Source organism: Dermacentor silvarum, chromosome 1, assembly GCF_013339745.2.
Source record: "Dermacentor silvarum isolate Dsil-2018 chromosome 1, BIME_Dsil_1.4, whole genome shotgun sequence".
Classification (NCBI taxonomy): domain Eukaryota; kingdom Metazoa; phylum Arthropoda; class Arachnida; order Ixodida; family Ixodidae; genus Dermacentor; species Dermacentor silvarum.
In genome coordinates, this window is record NC_051154.1 from 40,260,643 (window position 1) to 40,283,736 (window position 23,094).

The 23,094-nt window shown below is 42.9% G+C and overlaps 1 long non-coding RNA gene across 1 annotated transcript; it reads right to left on the reverse strand.

The window, feature by feature from the left end:
- Positions 1 to 2,696: 2,696 nt before the first annotated feature.
- On the reverse strand, positions 2,697 to 20,218 carry LOC119461247 (uncharacterized). The gene is made up of 4 exons (XR_005193951.2): positions 20,140 to 20,218; positions 17,058 to 17,102; positions 15,200 to 15,442; positions 2,697 to 2,801 (listed from the first exon to the last, which is right to left on the reverse strand). It is a non-coding gene; the product is annotated as an uncharacterized LOC119461247 (long non-coding RNA).
- Positions 20,219 to 23,094: the final 2,876 nt, after the last annotated feature.

Here is a 23,094-nt window from a genome sequence, read left to right on the forward strand (position 1 = left end):
ACAAAGTTAAGGGGAGGTCATTGATAATAAGGCCAAATTTAGAACTGCTGATCCGACTGTAGTGTAATTTAAAGTGTTCACTGATTACATTGCGGTCTGTACTTGAGAAAAGGTTGATATTCTGGTGCAGTTGTAAAGGAAGCTATGAAGAGAGTTTGCATAAAAGTACCTGAAATGTTCCCACAGTAGGCAGCACCGAAAATGGCTGCGATACAAGACTGGTAAGCACTGATCTGCTACGAGTACTATGTCTGGTTGAAACATGAATTAATGAAAACTTTGGAAACGTCTTATAATTGCAAGTGAAATGTAGTTTCAGTACATATCTGGCTGCTTGACATTCTATAACCCGGAAACTGTCTAGAGGAGAGTCATGTTTGTATCAGACAGGGTGTCGAAGCAGACCTGAACCCAAACCTGAAATGGAGTCCCTTGATAACTTTCTTTTTGGCCGTGAGACGACTTTAATATGGCTTGCTATGCTGCCTAATATAGCTATGATCTGGCGAAGTGTCAGTTGATGGGCACTACCATTGACCAGAAAAGGCCAACCTTGTCTGCATATCCACACAAACTTATTAGGTTTCCCACTGTACTGAGTCAGCACAAGAAGCAGTGCATTCAAGTGCCACAATTCCTCTAATCCAGAACTACTAGAAGCATAGCAAATGCCGATATTTCAAAACCAATAATAATGACTATTGCATTAGTGTCATGCAAAAATTCACTGCCTTGGGTAACCGCTGCTGGCAAAATGGGGCATTTTGTGAATATGTTTCATCCATGGAGAAAGATGAAAAAAAAAAAAAAAAATGGGAGGAAGCATGATGTCGTGCAGCTATGCTCAGCAGCAAGGTCTCTGATGCTGCCCTTCACCTTCCATCTCCCTTTGGGGCTTGTCAATGCACTGGCTCCTGCGAACGCGGCCTGCGCACAGTCACTGGACCTTTGAGGAAGTGTTTGGTTTGTGGCAGCTCTTAGCGACACCCATATCATAAGCCTATGCCATGCTCTCCACCAAACTTCACAACTTGTCCTCAAGGTAGCTAAATATTACTTCCCACCTTTCACATGGTGAGGGCTCTTGGCCCATGAACCTTTGCTTCTATTTTGTATGAGTATACTTCCAACATTGTCACCTGACACTCACTTCTAGTTTTTACTTTCTCCATGGTTTCATCATTATAGTAATTGAACTGAAATCTGCATTTAGAGAGCTTATAGTGGTTTTGGATTTAAAGAAGTGTGCTCTTCATGAATGTCAATTGAAAGCACCACCTATTGTGCTGACTGCTCTAGTATTGCAGTAGGAAAATTTGCACATAGGTGTATAAGTTACGGTACATTTGACTAGTCTCTTCTGAGAGCTCTAGAGCACTCTGTCGCAGCACCTTACATTCGATTGGTCGAAATCTGACACCTCAGCTAAATTCGACTGTTGTATTTTAATCACCTTCGTCTTGGTGTGCTCTGCTCCTCTCGCGACTTCTTGCGGGAGTGCCTTTGAGATCTGGCGAAGTTCCGGTCACGGTGACTACTCCTCGCTTCCTTTTCTCTGCATTGCCAGTACCGTCGTGTCAGCCCGAGTAGCTTGCGTTGTACCAGCTTTCTGCGCCTTCTCGGAGAGGGCTCTGGTGTGCTTGCTCTGGTATGCTCAGAGCATGTGTCACACATTCGGCTTGTGTGGGAGTCCTCGAATAAAAGCCTAGATAAGGGCGACTAGTTGTATGTACAATTGGTTTCCTGCGGCTAATTATGGCTGCTACCTTTTTTGAAAAAGAAATTTAACAACGCGAGGCATTTTTTGCAATAACTACTGCATGCAAAAACAGACAAAATTAATGCAATAAAGTAGTGACTGCATGACTTTATACAAAATTTTGGTACACATTGAAAAATAAAAAAAAGATCAGCAGGTAAAGTTAAAAGCCAGCTTAGTGTTTCCGTAGCTCAGGGTTGTGTGGGGGCAGGAGAATCAACAGTGTAAATCCATTTCACTCGTGGGCTGTGCCAGCTGATGCAATAAGCGCCAACTACCTGTGGGTGGCCGCTGACAAAATTTATTGTACGGAAGTAGAAATTGCACTTGTTAGGTTAGGTTAGTAAGAGAAAGCTCAGGCGAAAAAGATGGACTGCTCAGTCTCGCAGCTTTGGATAACACGAAAGTTTCACAACTGAACCATTTAAGGAATTGGGGATGAATCTGCTTGTGACAATTATGTTGTATGCTATGAAAGAATGCCCGACAGAATGTTGGCAATGCAAATTACAATGTGTTGATTAAGGGAGAACCGAAAAATCGTAAGTGGTGTGCCGGTGCACGAGTTAAACCGGCAACCGGCAGCTTGAGGGACCAACCAGCTAGCTGTGCTGGTGGAAAACTGGCCAGGTGGCAACCCTAAATGACGGTGTGCCACTTTGTGGCTCCTTTGGGCTGTGTACTAAGCTATCCCAAAAAAGTATTCCGACCATAACCTGCCTTAAGTTCTATTCTTAATATGTTCCAGAACCCAAAACTTAATTGAAAAGCTGACGTTCTGTATAAGGGCTGCATTTTTAAATTAAATTTTGTGATACATTCTCTGGGGCGACCCATACAGACATTTATTTGTATTGAAATTCAGTGGATGTGCTAGTGGCTTTGTGCAGAATCTGAAAACCTTTTATTTTAGCTTCATTCGCTTCGTCAATTATCATCGCTGGCAGTATTCTTGGAGCTGGAATCCACTTCACTGGAAGGATCGTCTCAAGATAATATTGTCTGTGGGTGCAGGCTCACACTCGTGAAGCATCTGAAGTTCCTGTCCACAGGAAAAGGAAGTATGGGCCAATCAACAACACAAAAACCTGACATTAAAAAAGAAACTGAAGAGCAGCTGGGTACGAGCCATGTTTTGAAGATGCATCATAATTATTATCGTCAGCTTATATTCATACAAGGGAAGCGGCACTCCAGTAGCTCAAGGGGCTTATGTGCAGTTGCAAAAGTGTAGTTACAGGAGGCTCAACAACCTGTGTGTTTAAGAAATAGGGTGACTGTTGTTCTTACTCTCAAATCTTTTTCTTAGCTATTTATTTCCAAAAATGGGGATGTGGCCATCACATAAAAGAAATATATGTTAACGACAGTTACCATTAAGAGCAAAACAGTTCAAATACATAGGATATTGCAAGGGTCAAGGAATGTCTCTCTTCAGTACATTTAGGGAAGCACAAGAGCTCTTGCCAGCTGCAACTGCCTGTTTTTTGTGTCAAGAGTGAAGGAAAGAATCCTACAAATGTGTGTGTTTGCCTCCTTGTGCTCCCTACCCACATAAAGAAAATATTTACGGATTGCATCAGCATGAAGAGGAGGCATCTTAGTTTCAGCAACAATGGACACCGTGTTGCACACCACATAAATTAGTAATGAAAACTGACGTGTGGTTGAAAAAGACAGCTTGCAACACAACTGCACTGTAGAGATTCAAAAAGGATCAGGAAAGGGATTTTGTTGGCATTCTTCCAAAAACCTCTTCGTTAACTTTCTTGATAATGGGTGCTTGCCATGTCGAGAGGATGCACCTCAAAAGGCTGTATGGCTGGGTTGATCTTTTTGCAGAAATTGGGGTGGCTTGCATCTTAACAAGCCACCTTCCACACCCTTCATATTGAGGTTTATCACACAACCGCACCTAAGCAAAGTGTTGTGGGCCTTAGACAGGCCATGCATGTTTCTTTTCTATAAGGAAAAGGGGGGGAGGGGGGTGCATTGCTGATTTTTTGGTCTGCTCATAAAATGGGTTGGATTGACGAGTTGGGATGGATGCAGTCTGTGCGCCAAAGTGAACTGGCACGTCGGCTAAGGTACCTGTACTTCCGAATTTGGATACTCCAGCCTGGCTCCGTGACTGAAATGTCAGAGGAATGTTGCACACATAGAAGCATATGAAAAAAATGTGTTCTGTGGTGAGCTACAAGCATGGTGTGTTTCCTCAGAACCATTTATAATGTTCATGCTGCGAAATATTGCTGAAAATATAGCCAAGCTCAGACTGACGTGTTCTTTAAAAGCGCCCCCATGGGCTTGCAGGCCAGAAGACAAACTTGACAGGACCAAATCAAATAGCCTCTTGGAGTTACCGCTGCTAACAGACACCTGCTAGCGGCTGTTGCTATTTGGTGGCAGTTACAGACTTGTAGTGAAAGTTTGACCAGTCATGGCTGGCTAAAAAGTGAAGTGAGTTGCACTTCTGAGCCGAAACATGGAGGGGGAGCTGGAATGTGTGGGCATGACACGGGTTGCAACTTTCACCTCTGAATATCAACTACACCACGCACGAGCAAAGCTTTATGCTTCTTCAGAACCACATGCAAAATGCACACACCTTGCACTTCTGCAGCAGCACTAGAAGAGCTGTATGTTTTCTTGAAAATTGTGTGTTTTCTTGAAAACTGTGTGGAGGCTGTCAAAACTTTATGCTTCTTCAGAACCACATGTGGCAAAACGCACACACCTTGCACTTCTGCAGCAGCACTAGAAGAGCTGTGCGTTTTCTTGAATAGTTAGTTAGTTAGTTATGTAAGGTTTTGTGGCGCAAAAGCAACTAAGGCTATGATGCGCCATGCACAGGATGAAAAACTGCATGGAGGCTGCGTAAACTTTTTTGCCTGTAACGAGTAGATTCGCAGTGGCTCCAGGTAATTCAATCTGAAATCTGGCCATTTTTGGGTAACGAGTTTGCAGAACTATAAATGGTTCATCAGAAAGAATTATGGATCTTTTCGTGTATTTTGTGCTACACTTCCAAAGCTATCAAGAGTCTGGCAATTTAAATTGCTACCTATTTATGTAGAATAAGGATTATAAACAGGGATAAGGTGCCTCAGAAAGGCTGGCCAACGTTTCGATAGGAGGACCTATCTTCGCCTTTGACGAAGATAGGTCCTCCTATCGAAACGTTGGCCAGCCTTTCTGAGGCACCTTATCCCTGTTTATAATCCTTATTCCTCGTGTGCTACTCCATTAGTCAGCCATCTTTTTTTGATTTTGGATTACCTATTTATGTAGTAGTTTGTATTGCTCCCTCACTGTTCATATTGTTTCTTTTGGTCCTGGAATATCGGGTATTGGCGTGGAAGGAAGGAAAAATTGTTCCTTTTGTTTGTTTTTTTTTTTTGCTCTTGCATGAGCATTGTTTTGAGGCTTATGTTAGTGATGTTAGTGCTTGTTTCATGCAAGGTTTATTAGCTTGAAAGCTGGTTGCATGGCAGCCAAAAATTAAACATGGGTGGATCTTGCACAGACCTGTAGCAGCATGTGTTGCATACCATCTCCCATGAATTGCTTTTCAATTTTCATTTGCCGTTGCTTTCCCTATACATTAGTTCGGGTAAATATGTTGACTGCATATTTTTTGCTGGCTGCACATGGGGCAAGTTGAGGAACACTGAATTTACGGAAAGTTCTGTACCAGATATGAAAAATCTGTAAATGGAGACAAATTAGAAAGGACAGGCTTAGACATATTTTGCATCATTAAGTCATTTACTGCATAAAGCAGTTAACAGCATATCATGATAACATAACGGTGTTACAAATGCCCATTTTGTAGCAATTAATTTTTACTATGCTATTTACCCAACAATCATCAAATTTTGAAAATCTCATGTTCTGTTCTATGACGCTGTTCTTGCGAAATCTTATCTTCATATCTCTCTGCATGCTTATAAAAATGTGCACTGAATGTGATTTCTTGGCACATTAATGCTTTGCACAGTAATACTAAGGAAATCACTTTGTGATTTGGGTTGAGGTGAAACTGCAGCTGACGAGTACAGGTAATGTTTAAAAAACAAACGGTATATCTACTGGAGATGAGGCCCCTTCTGAAGGAACACAAATGTCATTTATTGATTCTGAAGCTCTCATTCACTATCAGCTTTTCCATTATAAAACAAAGACAGTAGATATTATTAAATGCTGCTAATGAAATTTCTTCATGGAAGGAAAGACTTAAATTAAAACTATACACACCCACCTATACATCACAGCTGATAAGAGAGTTTGTGGCCAAAAAATTTATGACACTGGTTTCCTAACGTTCATTGCAGTAGCGCACCCAGGATCTCTGCCGGGGGGGGGGGGGGGGGGGGTTGACAGTTTGCCGATACCATCTAAACAGCACTAATTTCAATTTCTTCACGGGAAATTGTCAAAAAATGCGCTTTTTGCGCCAGTTTGCGAGTGTGCAGACGACTGCGTGTCTTGCATCTTAGTTGCAGTACTCAAAGGCGCAAGGAAAGAAAAGGGGTTAAACAAAATGGGGGGGGGGGTTAACTCGGCCTCAGGGGGGGGGGGGGTTAGAACCCCCAAATCCCCCCCCGTCGGTGCGCCACTGGTTCATTGTTAGTATACCTAACATCAACAGGCCTCATTTTATTCCTAAATTGGAATCTGCTAATAGTTGCTTCTTTCAGTCCTGACATCACTAAAAAAGCTTGCCAGTGCAGCTGCACTATGTTTGAAATCAAGAGTTACAGGAAGCTTCTCGTTGGTGGCAGCACAGCTAGATTTCAGAGAAAACTCTGAATGGCAACAGAATTTCATAACTTGCAGGTAGTTACAAACATTCTACATCTTAAGGTTCCCAACTTTCTGGACAGCCATTGTACTAGCAATGAAGGAAGAAATGAGCCTAGATAAGGGAACATAGTGGCCTGACACATAGTGGTCAGTTTCATTAGTGGCAGGGAATTCTGTGTTTTGATTAACCTGTTAGCTGAGTATGCTGTAGAGTTACCTTCTTTGACAACTCTGGTGTAATGCTATAATTTCTACACCCACAACATTGAAGGGTCTAGGAATTGCAAAATATTGCACAAATGAAACAGCTTCAAATTCAAACAAAAGCCTGCATACGCTTCAGAGCAACCAGACTTCTCGCCAGCAAAGACAAGGTTTTGGCTCTTGCCGAATATGCCAGTTCTCACTAGCTACAGCACACAAAACTGCCAGCAGAAATGCATCGTGCAACAAGAAAGACAGGCGGGGGGGGGGGGGGGGGGGGAATAGAGTTAGGGCGCACGAGGTACACACCATGTAAGCTCTTAGCTCTGCTATGGGCAAGGGAGGAATGATTCCAGCAGACAATGGTCAAGACAATGGTAGAGAGCATCTGACGTGAGCAGGGTAGCTTGCCTCCTCGTGCTGTCACACTGCAACATTTCATTTGTTTCTACTGCAGCTAATCCTAAACCATTTTTCAAAATTATTGTGTTAGAACTCTGGATGGCGGTTTACAGCTAAATTACAGTCTACAACCAAAATTTCCAATGGGGCTTGTTGAAGGGCCCTTCAAGAGAAGCCTTTTATGCAAGAAATAATTTTAAAATTTACAAGTTGGAGCTCTATTGCTCTGCAGCTTTCATTTTTTGCCATGTACTCTACCTAACGGTAGACTTGCACATAATCGAGGAGTCGAGAGCCTGCATGCAACTTGCTACTTCACTACAGCCTGGGAGCCAAGGATTAGGTGCACTGCGCCAAACTACCTTGTGAAAATAGCAGGTCCAGAAAAATATTTCTTCAACATTTGTGGTACACCAATATTGGAGCACCTTGATCCTAAACATCAGTCGAAACTGTAGTTTCGGTTTCAGGCCTGTTCATAAGCTGTGACTCAGCGGCTTATGTGGTATCAGTAATATCAAGCCGGCACACATCGTCTTCTTCCTCTTCAGTGTAGCCACACTGTGGTGGCTGTTCCGTATCAATACTTATAAATGCAGAAACACAAAGGCGTGTACTTTGCTTTGCTCATTTGTTCTTTCATCTGGCCTGGTAGTGCACTTAGGTCCACTCATAATGACTGCTCACTTCAGCACTATCAACTTCTGCATTGCTTTTACAGAAATAAAACATTTATAACAATGCAACGTCATATTTTGGATATACCTATCAATATATGGTTACGGAGGAAAGGCCGTCTTTTTTTGGAAAACATTTAGCATTGTATGATATAAATGGTGGAATTCCACATTAAAAGCTCTGTTAAAATAGGCTGGAGCTCCCAGGAAGCATGCAGCTAGCTAGTAGACGTCTACCTTCCAGCTTGATCCAGCTAAGGCCACAGCTAGTAGCCACCTTTTGTAAGCTGTACTCAAGACCTAGACCTCTACAAGCCAGCTGGAAGCTCAGCTAATGCTCCCTACACTTATGACTAGTAGCCACCTTGGGAAGCACTGCTGTAGCTGCGGTGTAGAGAATTCAATGTTCAGGCTTGTTTGAGCTTTGCAGGTGCTATAGTTAGCTTTACTTACCATGTTTACAATCCTGGAAGGTTTAATTATTATTTTACATGTCGCTACAAAAGCACAAGGCAACGACCACAGTAAAATTTTCACGTACCGTAAAAACCGGACTATAGGTCGAACCGGAATATAGGTTGACCCCCCAACTAACCAATTTTAAAACAGAAAAAAATCTTTTTCAATGGCAAAAGCACCAAAAGACACCCTTACCTTTAAACAAATGCGACAGCCGGTTGCACAATGGTGACAGTATTTATTTAAATGCTGCTCCATGCCGTGATAAGGTGCTGACAAACACGCGGGTAGATGGTCGCACGATACGAAGCGTTGCCGTGAGCTTCCGCGTACTCAATCGCCTTTTTCTTGAAGGCGACGGTGAATTGCCGTCGGCTTCCGCTCATTTTGAAACAAAATGTGAAAAAGCAGGCTGAACGCGATGGTGAAGGCAGCTGTTTACTTCATCTGCGCATTGTTGCAAGACTTCTGTAGTTTTTCTGTATGTCCGGTATATAAGACGAGGGTCTACTTTTCACAATGGCTTTTTGAAAAAAAGTTCGACCTATATTCCGGTTTTTACGGTAGATTGAGGCCAGTGTCTTTCTTGTACCAAGTTTATTCCCAACCAGACGAGCTGTTGTCAAGCCCTTGATTTTATGCCACTGTTATATTGCACAAATACCTAAATGACAATCATTTAAAGTAATAAATACAGTGCAACAAAACATTTTTTGTCAATACATAGCACCAGTACCAAAATAGTTATCCCAACGTTCACAAGGAAATGTATTTGTGCTCTATATATTATTCTCCCACACCTTCCTTTTAAACTGCAAGAAAACAGTTTTTGCCTAAGCTCGTGCAAGTATATAAGCATTTCTAGTGATCAAATGGCGTCTGCACTCACCAACTTTAATGTGTACCAAAGGAGGTAATGAAACATTATTGGAAGTTTTCGCACAGTCTGACGTGTGCCACTACGCATTTGTGGCAGAAAAAGCAACTTTTTATTATGCCACTTTATTTTTAAGAATTTAGGATACAGCTTAAAAAAGTGTTGCAGTTCAGCCTAAGCACACAATGACTGCACATGATACATTGCAGTCCACTCATTTTGTTCAGCCATTCTAAACGTTTGAGCATCATGCCTGTAAATTGTTCTACATTTTCTGAGTCAGAAAAGGACAATTGTTTTGTGACACTAGTGGATCAGCATTAGCACACTATACCATGCATGCCGGCTGTAGCAGTGCACTTAATAAGCATGTCTGTATGAAATATTGCAACAAATAAATGATTCTATTTCCCTTGTTCCACAGGCCATGAGTAGATTGTACTAAATCTTATGTGCCAGTAGACTTGCACTGGCATGAAAATGCATGGATCCATATGCAAAAGCCACATATGCCATTTGCACGAACGGATACATCCAATAAATACCACTATCGCCTGAGGTAAACTGACTCTAAACGGTTGCATGCAGTACTAATGGCAGCAGAACTGAGTGCATAGTAAGCAAGATAAAACAGCATGCAGAAAGGCTGTTTGTCTCTACATTGGCACAACCTTCCCTAAGGGCTCATAGATGCTTGAAGGAGCAGTAAAAAATTCGGTTTATTTCATAAATAGAAATGTGATTCAGTATGGTCCCCATGAATATGACTAATACAGCAGTGGGTCCTTACTAAATGCAACTTCTTTACCGATAACTTAAAAACCTTAATTATCAATACGCAAATAAGAACTTGTCTTAGTTAAAATGGTATTGAAATGGTTATAAAATGTGTACAGGGACCAATTAGCTTTTTTTTTTTTGTAGTAGTACACTTGATTTTCAAATACAGCAAACAGATTCACATTGCTCTCTTGAATATATTTTTCTAGTAACCAATGCTCTAAAAGACTTATTTTGCATAAATCATGGCTGCAAAAATTACACCCTTGTCCATAGGTCGGCACACTCACTCATGAGTGCCCTCACTCGCACTCATTTCAAAGGCGTGAGTGTGAGTGGAAGTGAGTGCCAGTGAGTGTGAGTGCAGGTGAGTGTGAGTGCAGGTGAGTGCGAGTGTGAGTGAGTACGTGTGAGTGCGAGTGCGTGCCAGTGACTGAGTGGAAGTGAGTGCGAGTGCGCATGAGTGCCAGTGAGTGTGAGTGCCAGTGAGTGTGAGTGGAGGTGAGAGCCAATGAGTGTGAGTGGAAGTGAGTGTGAACGTTGTGAGTGCTTCTGGGTGTGTAGAGGTGAGTGTGAATGTGAGTGTGAGTGCAGGTGAGTGCGAACATGAGTGAGTGCTTGTGAGTGGAAGTGAACGTGGTGAGTGCTTGAACGATAAGCAGAGGTGATATCGGTTCACCTTGCTTGCAGAAAAATGGAGGCATGTTGTGTGTACAAGCTCACTCGCGGTGATGGCTTATCGCACTAGCAGATTGTGCACGCCAAGATAGAAACCACTCACTAAGGTTGTAATAATCCAAAGTTCAGGCATGAAAGAGACAATGTATAATGAAATGAGCGGATATATTATATTGTGATAGCAATTATATGGACACTCCAAGCGAACTTCTGCCGTGGTCGTGGACGTCGTCGTGAGGCTCCGTATAAAGTCTCAACAAGGTAAAATCGTCGCCGCGTGCCGGCGGTACGCTGCGTATGCAAGTGCAAGCTTGCGAGGGTCAGCCGACACTTGCTGCTCAATCTCGCACGCGCGAGGGAAAAGGCGGGGTGGAAGCGCGCTGCTTCTGTCACGTGTCAAGCACGGGGGGGGAGGTAGGGTCGTCTTGCTCCGGCGGCGGCCGCGTGGGTGTTGTATATCGAAAGCGATCTGCGACGTGGAAAAAGTGCGCGCCCGCGCGGGCCTCCTCTTCAAAGCGATTTGCGACGTGAACTATGTTAAACTAGAAACGGTAACTTCGTATGCGCTATGTTTTCGACGTTTAGTTCGCTTTGAAGCGAGAGGCGGCACAAAGGTCAATTCGCTCGCGGCTATAGCTGCGCCTCCTTACTCCAGCGTTCTGACAGCAAGTTTCTGCGGTCATTGAGCGAGATGCGTTCATGTTTACCTGTGCGCGCGTGACACCGTGCTTGTCTCTTTAGTTAGTATGTGAATGTTTACAAGTTTATACGGCCCATTAAACTGCTATACTTGCTTCATATAGCTCAACTACTTATTTGCTGTCACAATTGAAGCTTCGCCTGTCGGGCGAAACTGCGACATTTTCTTTAATACGCCAGGGAATATGTATGGGCTGGAGCGCTGATGGCAGACATATCCAAATCATCACCGGCAAATTTTACCATGACTTCCACTGAGTGAAGACGCTTAATACCGCGTGATTTGCTACACCTTCGCTGGTCATCCGCCTTCAGAGGGTGGAATGGCTCCTCATTTTCTTCCTGCTTCCCTCTTAAACGTACACGTACAGGCTCCTTATAAAACAGGCAGAGCGGAAGAGGGACTAGCCAAGTTAGCACAGAGTAACAGACACGCATGCTCGCATACATGGAGAAAAAGCGAAGATGCAATGATAGATACCGCTTTGTTCTCCCTTTTGTGTTTGTTTCGGCGTTAAGGGGGGACGCGGCTTTCGCATCGCGATATTTGGCCAAAAAACCGATTTTTTGAAAATCACATTTTCAGTTTGTATGACTTCTTTTCTATTTTATTTCAAAATTTCGTCACGGAAAATCGCGCGGAAATGATGTAAAAAATGTTTATCGAAGCTAAGGTGGCGAGGAGTTTCTCGAAAATAGCGAAAAAACGGCATTTTTCAAGCCGCGATATCTCCGCAACCGCGTAACCTAGCGCCGCCATCTTGGTCTCTATGGATAGTGCGATTCTCCGTCTTCAAATCTGGCGCCTCGGCCAGCTGCACCAGGCAAGAGCAAGCGCACAGCAAGCAAAAGTTTCAACGTCTCGCGGCGGTTTCTGATCGGCAGCGCGCGCCACGTGACTGTACGCGGCTGCGGATTGGTCTCCCCGGCGGTTGCCCTTAGCAACCGTCGGAAAGGTCGTCTGCTCGCCGCGCTGACGGCGCTGAGGAGCCGATTTCGCGTCTTTTCAACTAAAGTTGGTTCTTTATTCTATGAACTCGTCGCGGCGTGGTTTAGAGATCGTATCTCACTCATGATAACGGACCGGCGCTCGCTTGTTAGAGAAACGAAAAACGTTGTCAAGCTCGGCCCTTCTTAGCTTGGAGAACGGCTCTTGTCTGTTATCATGGGCCGGCGATTGTTCAAGAAGAAACGCAAGACTGCGCATCAATTTGGTGCTCGTAAGTCGAAGCCACCGATCTCTAAAACAAAGTTTGCTCCGGCGACTTCAGCAGTGACAATGACGGTGGCATGCAGCGCGACGCGGACATGCAGCTGAGCACCTCAAGCACGGATGGAACATCGTCCGCGCGTATTGGCGAAACTGTTCAGGAACCCAGCCGAAAAAGATGCCATGCGGAAAAAGAAAGCTGCAAAAGCTCATCAGACCATCAGGTCAGATGGTCAAGCGATGCCGCATCGCAAAGGACACAAAGGATTATAACCCTGGTGCCTATTAAATTTTGACAACTTTGAGCCTTGTTTTCTCAGTACAGTTTTTTTTTTTTTTTTTTTTTTGGCATGTTGCTCAGCTCGTGGAGCAGATATCTTGGTAACTACTTTACACATTTTGATTGCGTTTGTTATGTCAGACTCACTGAACTGTACTTTAGGGGATAGCGCTCTTCTTTTTTTATCCTAGTGTTTTAAGAATTCGTAGTAGGGTTCCTTGTTTGCAGTGTAAGCGTGCTCTCTGCAGTGGGACTGGAGAAAACATAAACTACAAATTTTAGTGTTGAAAAAAAATTATTTCGAGAACGCTATCCCCTTCTGCATACATTTGGCTGTGCATACAGTATTTAACAAACTTTTCACTTGATTTAGTAAATCCTCCAGTCCCTCCACGAGGTTCAAGAAAGAAATAATTTGTCTAGCAAAAAGTTTTCATGGTACCGCTTTGAAATTTTTATGAAAGCATCATAGAGCCATTCTTATTCTATGTGCCAATTTTCATTGACATCCACCAAGAAACAAGAAAGTTAGTACCGAAAGCTAAGTATACGGACAGTCAATCTCTCCCACTATTTCCTGCTCTCTTGGCTCAATCCGACCGAAGGGGAGCTTAGGGAGCATGGGCGGCAAGCATGCACACGTCTAATGTCAATGACAGAGAGATGGACAGAGAGAGGTTGGGGCTGACGTCAATGTTTATGCCACCATGAATAAATTGAAACGAAAACTTTAGTCGTGCTAGTTTTGCTCTACTTTGCAGTGGTAATAAACCAGCTCTCTTTAATAATTCAGTCAATGAATCCGTTAACTTGTACTACTTATTAAAACAGAACCTTATTGCCTTCCTATGCACCCCTTCCATTCTTGCAATGAGTTTATTTGCGTACGGAAACCAAATAATATTGGCGTGCTCCAGCACTGTCCGAACAAGCATTTTGTAGGCCAGCAAATTTTATCTGGGGGCGCAAGACGAAGGTGTCTTCTCAGAAAGAAGAGTCGCTTTAGTGCTCAGCATGTACATTGATTTCCACTCGAGGTTATTTTGTTAACATGGCTTTCCCATCAGCGAGCATATGTTAAAGTGACACCTAAATATTTACGCTGAAATGCACAAGTGAGAGAAGTGTCATTAATAATGTAAGTAAACTCGGATATCTCTTTCTTTCTTACTGTTAGCGTTACAAATTTTTGGGCATTTAGAGTCATCTGCCACTCCTGACACCAAAAAAAGGAAGATTTTTGTATATGGTGATTATCACTGTCATTAATTTCGTGGTACGAAATACAATAGTCAGCTAATAGATGGATGTTACCATGTAATCGGGAAGGCAAATCTTTTATGCATACTATTAAAAATAATACTGGGTCCAAAACACTGCCTTGGCGCACTCCCGATGTAACAAGTGCTAAATTGGAAGCTTCGTTATGAATATACACAAATTGTGAGCGGTATAGTTCGGCACAGTGACTCATGAGTGCACTCACTCACACTCGCACTCATTACAAAGGGGTGAGTGCGAGTGAGTGCCAGTGAGTGTGAGCATGAGTGGAGGTGAGTGCGAGTGAGTGCCAGTGAATGTGAGTGGAAGGGAGTGCGAGTGTGAGTGAGTGCAGGTGAGTGCGAGTGAGTGCCAGTGAATGTGAGTGCGAGTGAATGTGAGTGTGAGTGCGTGTAAGTGTGAGTGAGTGCGAGTGCAGGTGAGTGCGAGTGTGAGTGAGTGCCAGTGAGTTTGAGTGGAGGTGAGTGCCAGTGCGGGTGAGTGTGAGTGGAGGTGAGTGCGAGTGAGTACCAGTGAGTGTGAGTGAGTGCCAGTGAGTGTGAGTGGAGATGAGTGCAAGTGAGTGTCTGTGAGTGGAGGTGAGTGCCAGTGAGTGTGAGTGGAAGTGAGTGCGAGTAAGTGCCAGTGAGTATGAGTGGAAGTGAGTGCAAGTGAGTACCAGTGAGTGTGAGTGCAGGTGAGTGCGAGTGAGTGCCTGTGAGTGTGAGTGAGTGCCTGTGAGTGTGAGTGGAGATGAGTGCAAGTGAATGTCTGTGAGTGGAGGTGAGTGCCAGTGAGTGTGAGTGGAAGTGAGTGCGAGTAAGTGCCAGTGAGTATGAGTGGAAGTGAGTGCAAGTGAGTACCAGTGAGTGTGAGTGGAGGTGAGTGCGAGTGAGTGCCAGTGAGTGTGAGTGGAAGTGAGTGCTGTGAGTGAGTGCGGGGCCTGAAAAAATTATGGTGAGTGAGTGTGACTGAGTATTCTCCCACACTGCCGACCTATGCCCTTGTCACAACACACACAGACAAAAAAAAAAAACAAAAAAAAACTGATCTGTGGTGCTTTGAAAAGTTACCAATTGGAATTACAACTGAACTGTGGCTGGCCTACCATGAAGAGCTCCTCGTGGGCTCTGGAGCCATGTTTGATTAGGAGGCCCACCATTTCAGCTAACCGAAAAGGCTTGATTTTCACCCTGGAGTACTTTGTTGCAATCTTCTGCTGACAACCGGGACTCCCATGAAGAAAGTTAGCCGATGAGATCAGGGGAACGGAACTTCCTTCTTCGTGCAACCTCAGGCAAAGATGCAGCTGCTTGCACGGGGATTGGCAGGTTCAATGGTTTCTAGTATTCTGCACAAGTTAAAACAAGACATCAACAGTGTAAAAGAAATTGTGTGTCAAAATTATTACTCTCTTTTAAAATCAATCAATGCACCTAGGAGAAATTCATTAAGGGAGTACTCAAACAAAAATTTCGTGTCCACTTTTCTGCTTTTTTATATAGTTGCCAACTCCACAATTATGACATGGTGCCTCAATAATTATTACATCGTTATTAAAACTGTTGTGCAAAGCGACGAAGGGACAGAACTTTAGCGAGAAAATATGACACCTGTGCGCTCGGGTGTCGTGTTTTGTTTTCTCGCTTAAGTCATGTCCTGCTGCAGAATTTTCCTTAATTATTAAATCACATTTTATGCAGCTAGTTTAAAATGTACTCAAAGTGCAGCAATATTTTAGACGTGGATCAGGAGACTATTCACGTCACCGAAACCATAGTTGGCATTTATGTGGTGTCAAAAACAAATCGAGCACAAGCCAGTTGGCTCAATGCAGTAGTTGACAGTGATATAGTACAATGACCTTGTCATTAAAGGCCATCAAATTCACCCTTCCAATTAGGCGCTTTTTTTTTTTTTAATGCAGAAGGACTCTCTGCCCTGTTGACCTGTCGAGTGTTGAATGATCTCTGTTTTCACAGCATGGTCATAGTGTGTGTGTATGCGTCAGTTGTGTCTGGTACCATCAGACCACCACATACTTCCATTAATACTTCTGTATTATTAAACAATGAATTTAGGCTCCATAGCATAATTGCTGAGTTGATAGCTTTCCATTATGGTATAAAAACGAGACAAAAATGTTGTGGTAGTACACTCCTAAAAAGTACCTTCTCATCAGTACAAACAATGACAAACAATCTCACCATCATTGTTTTGATGTCAAATTCACATTGAATATGGTAAATTTCAAAAGGGAAGGGCCATTTTCCTAACTGACAAATAGCACAACACAAAACTTCCTTTCCTGAAGATGACAGCATTTAAACATTGCAATTTGGCAAGCTAGAGTTCAGACTTATATTTATCAACTAAAATAAAAAGCTAAAAGATTCTCCACCAATCAAAGCAAGTATAACTCACTTTCATATATGTCAAAAAACACAGTAGGAATTCTATGCAATTAAGGTTATACAATGCATGACATTTACCACTGAGACACAGATGACGCTCAAGCAGCAGTTTTGTCAGCAACTCTGCTACAGCTTTGATAGTGTGTGACAGCATATTAGCTCATGTTGAGACGTTCCTAGCAGCCTCTGAAATTCAGACATCGATCAGCTGATGCAGGTAGCACAAACAACTGCTCAAATTAAAACAGCAACATAATAGCGCACTGGCTATTAACAGTCTTAAGCTGCACTGGCATATGTCAAGGAAACAGTGCAAATGTGATGGCTCACTATTCAACAAACAAAATGCACATTGTGTTAGCATTGTTTCATGTCTCAAATTTATTATCATTGCTTTCTCTCTGCAGCCAAATTAACTCTACATTACTTCAAGGTCACATTTAATGACAGCTATGAACCGCTTCATCCAAGGTATTCCTCTTGCAGTGAGAAATGGCATCGGACTTCTCTCTACCATTTCCACACAATGTCATATGAACAGTGATAGCTTACACAGAATTTCAAATGCCAGAAGAATTCCAAGTGAGGACAGGTGCTCTGAAAAAAAAAAAAAAATTATATGGCCGGAACAACAAAAATGGAAAAGGATGCAGACTACATTGACTTCACACTACTCTGTGACAATACTGGAAGCGACACAGCTATCTTGACAGTCACAGGGGTTAGTGCAGCGCAGAAAACATTCAGTAAAAATAGGATGAAGGCTAACTGAAGGTTTAGGTAGCTTATACAGGTGTCACACTGCGCACATTTGATCGCGATCAAGCCCGATCCGGATCTAATTTCTCGGTCGTGATCGGCTCCTTTGCGAAAGCTGCGTGAAGGAGCCAATCGCAGTCAAGAATTTCGATCCGGATCGGGCTTGATCGCTATCAAAAGTGGTCATGTGACACTGGTATGACTTTTTTCTTCCAATAAATGATATGCATTCAACTAAAACAATACATGCAAAAGTAATTTTTAGTTCACCATGATTTGCGGATAAGCTTTTTTACATTTCACACAGGAACACTGAAAAATTTGGAGGATGCTTAAGCTTCGCCTTTAAGAGTGGAACGCGATAGCATATTCAAAGATCCCTGAATGCTTGTCAGGCTTCCCAGCAACTGCAGCTTTTTTTTCTACACCTTTGCCTCTGCACGCCGCTGCCGTTCCACGCTGCCATTAAATTGGATGGATGGATGGACGAGGCTGAACCCTTTAAATCGGGCGGAGGTACACGCTGCGGAGGAAGCGAGCGCCATCTTGATGGTGTTTTTGCAAGTAACCTACCCGGGCACGCCGCTGTATGAATGGTAGAAATGCTGGAAAACAGTTTTGTTTTTGTGTTTCCTCGTAACAGAATTATGTTTTTTTTCCGTATATTCAAATTACAATCCGACGCATTAATGTCTGCAGATATGTTCAAGTCGTACTTTACGATTTTCCCAGTGTTGTACGGAACGGCGTTCCTGGAATTAGTTCCTTTTGGGAGGAACGGAGGAAAACTACCGTTCCATTAAGGGTCGGTGGAACTGTAACGGTAACTCGTTAGGTTTACGAAGAAACGGCAAAGGGAACGGCGTTCCTTCTGTAAACGTTCCACGGCATTGAACAGACGCACGCAAGTACGCAGCACATCGTGCAGGGTGGATAGGCGACCGCATGAGGTGCAAAGAACTGCCGCTTGCCTGTCACGTGACTATAGTGCATTTTTTTCGTGAGTTCTTCGCTATATTTTTTTTATGCCTAGGCTTCAAGATTGTCACGTGACGCTCCCTCCTGTAGACTATAAACATAAAGACAGAGTTGACTGCGGTGACCAAACCAGCCAGTGCTGATGTTTTCACCTCGTCCGCGCCCGAAGATTTCTTCTCGTTCGGGCACGAAACCCTTCCAGCTGAATAACAGGATGAGCTGTCGCGGTACCTGCTGGTACAAGTTGACTACCTGCTGTCATAGATGAATAACTTCGAGGGACTAAACCAACTTTTCCTAAAGTACAGCACAGCAGTACCCTCAAGCGCTTCGGTGGAATGGCTCTTCAACACTACCAACGAAGTGCTGACAAAGAAACGGGTTCGTCTGTCGCACACCAACATCGAGATGCAACTCTTGCAGAGTTCAAACAAGGGACTTTACTAAGTTGCGAATATACATTCTGGACATTTTTTTCCCCACTCATATAACATTGAATCAGCTTTTATTAAAGGCCTACGTATTGTTCCTTTCGATGTGGTTTCTTGTGCAATAAATTTAATTATATTGGTGTATGTGACTAACTTTCTATTTGCGCATTTTAAGCGCAGTATCCTGACTGCGTATTTGAAGACCGAAGTGGAAAGTGCCATATGTGTTGCACTTGTAATAGACGAGCACCAAAATTGCAGTTAGACGTGCCTGGAGTATGTGCGGTGCTCGCTGAACAAATTCATCTAGGAGTGTTTCTTTGGATTCTTTCTATCTCTAGATAATCTGCTGTCGGCGATGTTCAAATTCGTATAATATACGTAGTTCGATGCGAGTTTAATTGCTCACTTTATTTCACCTCAGAATTACCCGACACTATACTTTAATTTAAAAAAATCAAATGTAACGTTAATGTAACGACCCGTTCCAATGTTGGAAATGTAACTGGAACGTGTTCCTTTCGCATTAAAGAAACTTGTAACGAGAACTCGTTTCAATATTAGGAAGGAACGAGGAACGAGCTTTCATTCCTGTTTTTTAGGAACGTGTACAACACTGGATTTTCCTGGCAGATTTTACTTTGAGAAATTCAATTAGTTCACCAGTGCCTCTGGGCCACGCGGAGGGCCTGTGTGGTCGGGGTGGTTCTAATCCTTCAAACTTCGCTGCTCCTCTTTACTGGCAACATTGTACAAAAGGGGAGAGAGCTTTTAGAGCCCATTCACACTTGCGACTAGGCGAGGTCGCGCGACCAAGTAATGAGACAGGGTTCTCTGAATGCAGGTGGGGTTCCCCAAAGCCAAATAGTCGCAAAGAGACCAGTCGCAAGTAGTCGCAAATGGTCGCTTTTCTCGAAATGCGACTGTTTCGGGCCAGTCCCTGCTCTATTTTTCAGTCGCGCGACCGCAGTCGCAGAAGAGCTGAACCAATCAGATGCGAAGGAACGGGACGTCTGTATACGCTGACGCTTATTTTACGCGGCGATGACATTTCAAGCAGACGTGAACGGCATATCGTGAGACATTTCGGTTTAGCGACTCGTCGGTCGCATTTGTCAGTGTGAACATCTTCGTCTTGAGTAGCTTTTTGGTCGCCAGTCGCAATCGGTCGCGCGACCTCGCCTAGTCGCAAACAACCTTCGGCGACCGCCCTTGTTTGCTGCCTGCCATTGGTATTATTTGCATTGCCTTCGTGCCACTTTTATGAGCTAAATGTGGGACCATTGACATTTTTTTTTTTTTTTTTTCCCGATTTCTAAGGTCAACGAACGGCGTTGAGACGACTTTCATGCGAAATAACAGCATGAACGCAACAATCTGAAACGTTAACTGACGTTCGTGCCGTTCAAATCGTGCAACACGATTGCCAGCAAAGTAGGATGTAAACATATAATAAAATCACTTACCGAACCGAAACGAAGCGGTGTTGTTGCTGCCGTTCTGGCAAACACGATCCGAAGTTCTCCACTCGAACACTCGTATAATGATGATGATGATGATGCCTCAACACTTGGCACAACCCACTGAGGGGGATAGGCCACGAACCGGGTGGTATTATGATAGTAATTTGAAATAAATTAATTTATAAATACATAAGTATAAGAATAAAAATAAATGACTAATTGAAAATGAGAAATAATGCAATAATAAAAGAATTAAGTAGTGTTTACTAAGTTAGTCAGCCTTGCCTGAATAGGAATAGTAATATGAATTTAATAATAAATTAAATACAGCAAAGGAAATACGTAGATTTTGAATAATAATAATAATAATAATAATAATAATAATAATAATAATAATAATAATCTAATTGTGGTTTTATGACTTTACTTTTTGAATTTGCTAAAGCTATAATTTATTGAAGGATAAATAAAGCAATCACGTAACAATGGGAAAATATTAATAAGGCAATCTTTTTGTGTCACATAAAAAGTTATAAATGGCTCGGCAAACATTCCCGTGGCCATATCCTAACACCGTGGCTCCAAGTGAGAGTAAAACTGAACTGCTTAACGGCAGTCCTAGATTACGAAGTGGGATTTCTAAACATCGTTGTCGATGATTAGAAAACCGCCGACAGGATAGTAAAAAGTGATCGATAGATTCTGGTTCATTGCAGAGGTAGCATAATGGTGATGCCGCCAGACCACATCTGTGCAAGTAAAAATTTAGTTGTGGAATACGGCAACGCAGTCTTGTAAATGTTACTTCGAATTGCCGGTTGGGACACCACTGTCGATTCCAAGAATAATTTAGATGTATAAAGTCTGTTGATTTTGCTAGTGCGAGGCTTTTCTTGTCTTCAGCCAAAGCAAACTGCCTATATCTGGCTGCAGTGATATACGCAGTTGCCGGCAGCACAGATATCGCCGGACCCTTTAAAGAAGCTCGTGCTAAAGAATCAGCTATTTCATTAAGTTGGATGTCTCGGTGGCCTGGTACCCATACTAAATGAACTAACTTTAAGTGGGGAGGAGCTAATGTATAAAACGTGTTTAAAGCTGTCAAATTTGTAGATGCGTTAAGCGCGCTGCATACAGAAAGTGAATCTGTGACAATAATAACTTTTGTAACATATAGCGGTAACTTTCTCAATGCAAGAATTATTGCCAGAAGTTCGGCCTGAAAAACTGGTGTGTAATCTGGCAGGCGAAGTGAAAAAGACCAATCGAGGGATGGTGAGTATATTCCCACGCCTGCCTTCTCTTCACACGAGGAAGCATCAGTCGCTATTACATTTATTGGGAAATGGGCCAAATAGTCTTGCAAAAGGGCATTCAAATATGTTGGTGGCAGCAGTTTTGCGTTATTGGGGAAAATATCCGCAAATTCTATTTTAAAGGACAATGTGGAGCTATCTAACGGAATGATTTCCCTAATGTGAACATTTAAAGGTGCTAATTGTTCCTGCACAAATACAACCTGTGGGGTATGTAACCGAGGCCACGTGATCTCAAAAAATGAATTTGGTTCACTAATAAATATATATTCTGTACGTCTAAGAGGCGACTCATAAGCCCTTAAGTAGGTTTGAACCGTAAGCATGCAGAATCTCGTGTGAAGAGAAGGTAAGCGCGCTTCCTGGTATAACACGTTATTAGCAACTCGTATAATTTCAATTAAGCAAGCAAGAAAAAAAAAAAGAGAGAGAGAGAGAGAGAGAGAGACCTTGTTATGTGGCGTCACCTGCGGTACTGGTGCTGCGCTTGAATAATGCTACCTAATCTTTTCTCATGCTTACATGTTTTCACTGTAAAACAACTTTAATGCACAGCATATATTTTATTTTTACTTGCTTTTTATGTACATTTTAACTTTCGCGCCCCTCTTTGTGGGCTGTAAGTCGCAGCATGCCATCAATGTGGCGCCAGATTTGAACTAGCGGACGTGCGGGCTTCAAAACGTGCGTAGGAAATCTATGAAGGGGTAACAGCGCATACAGACGGGGATTGTGTCCTGTTGTTCTTCACTCTGTCTCCGTCTGTGTGCGCTGTTACCCTTTTAAGATGCTTTACCAACTAGCTAGCTATAGCCCACCATGCCATCCTTATGAAGTGCGGCGCCTGACTTCATCGATCAGATTCATGATTATCTCTCACAACATATACTAATTCTAGATCAAAATTTATTATTGCCAGAGATTTTAACCTTCCCGGAATAGACTGTAACAACCGCTCACATGACGGCCGTGACGCCGCGAGTTCAGAATCACTGCTGTTCACGTTTATCCAGAATTTCGACTTTGGGGATCAGTTTAAAAAAAAAAAAATTGACTTCAATTAGCTTTTCCCATAGGAATCAACTGGGACCTATAGGAACCAATTGGAAAATCCTTACTTCCGACCGGTAACGATTGGGTCAGAGGAGAAACCAATCAGAGTTGTCAATTGAAATAAACTGGACCCAGTTGGAACCGATTGGAAAATCCCTAGTTCCAACTGATTACGATTGAGTCAAAGTGAAACCAATTGAGTCCAATTGGAATCAATTGGGCCCATTTGGGAAATCCTTACCTCCACATGGTTATGATTGAGTCAGGGATGCAACCAAGTGAGTCTAATTGGACTTGCCAGTTTGAAACAGCTAGGCCCACTTTACATTCCCAACTGAGTCTAATTGGACTACCAATAGGAATAAACTAGCTAGAACATAACCAACTGGGAAATCATACTTTCAATTTATGAACCCATTCAAAGAAACTGGAATGAGTTATAGCTGTATATGCATGCAGTACTAAGGCTAGAGCAAACGTGTTTCTGGCAGCTGGAATCCTATTTAGGTTTGCTTTGTGGGGTATATATGTGTATCGGTATTGCCAATCGGTGGCAATTGGTCATTCCAACCAATTGGGTACAATTGGT